This window comes from Capricornis sumatraensis, chromosome 1, assembly GCF_032405125.1.
Source record: "Capricornis sumatraensis isolate serow.1 chromosome 1, serow.2, whole genome shotgun sequence".
NCBI classification, from domain to species: domain Eukaryota; kingdom Metazoa; phylum Chordata; class Mammalia; order Artiodactyla; family Bovidae; genus Capricornis; species Capricornis sumatraensis.
In genome coordinates this window covers 59,204,916-59,206,043 of record NC_091069.1, presented here as the reverse complement: position 1 = coordinate 59,206,043, position 1,128 = coordinate 59,204,916, and the positions used below count along the sequence as shown (strand labels likewise).

At 43.0% G+C, this 1,128-nt stretch overlaps 1 non-coding gene across 1 annotated transcript; it reads right to left on the bottom strand.

The window, feature by feature from the left end:
• Positions 1-638: 638 nt before the first annotated feature.
• Positions 639-711, bottom strand: TRNAG-CCC (transfer RNA glycine (anticodon CCC)). Its single transcript has one exon. It is a non-coding gene; the product is annotated as a tRNA-Gly (tRNA).
• Positions 712-1,128: the final 417 nt, after the last annotated feature.

Sequence of the window (1,128 nt, the reverse complement as noted above, 5' to 3'; positions counted from 1 at the left end):
GGATCTTTCTGACCCAGGAATCAAACCAGGGTCCCCTGCATTGCAGGTGGATTCTTTACCAGTTGAGCTACCAGGGAAGCCCAGTGCTACAGTCTATGGGGTCACAAAGATTTGGACACAACTGAGTCATTGAACAACAATAAAATCTCCCCTGGTAATTCAAGTGCAGTCAAAGCTGGGTTCCAGTACACTAAAAGTAAAGTATATGTCAATTCTCCCTTCTCAAACTCTTCTCGAATAGCACTGAGTGGAACGTTGGGTAGGATCCCCTGTTCATTAATGAAATATAAATACCTATATGGCCTTCTCTGGTGGCTCAGATAGTAAAGAATCTGCCTGCAATGCAGGAGAGCCGGGTTCTGTCTTTGGATCAGGAGGATTCCCGGAAGAAGGGAATGGCAATCCACTCCAGTATTCTTTCCTGGAGAATTCCATGGACACAGGAGGCTGGTGAGCTACAGTCTATGAGGTCACAAAGAGTCAGACATGACTGAGCAACTAACACACACACACAAACCTGTATCATTTATTTTTTAAGCCTACTGATTATTTCTTTTCTGTTTTTTTTCCTTTCCTTAAAACATTTTTATTTATTTATTTGACTATGCCAGATCTTAGTTACAACATGCAGGATCACTTTCCCTGACCAGGGATTGAACCCAGGCTCCCTGCATTGGGAGTGCAGAGTCTTAGCCACTGGACCACCAGGGAAGTCCCAAAACCTATATAATTTCAGTGGTTATTTCTCTTGTATCTTCTTTCTCCACCCCCTCCTACTTTTGCTTCTTTCTCTCTTTCTGTCTTCCTTTCTGCTGAGCATATTTAATGTATAAAAACTATAAAATGTATAAGGTGTAAAAACTATACAGTCCATGGAATTCTCTAGGCCAGAATACTGGAGCGGGTGGCATTTCCTTTCTCCAAGGGATCTTCCCAACCCAGGGATCAAACCCAGGTCTCCCACATTGCAGGCGGATTCTTTACCAGCTGAGCCACAAGGGAAGCCCATATTTAACTGAATGCCTGTTAAGTTTGGTGTTAGTTTGGTGCTCTTTTCCTCCTCTATCAATTGTTTCCCAAAACAGAAATTCCTGACTTCTCTGCCTTTCCACCCTCCAATTTACATCT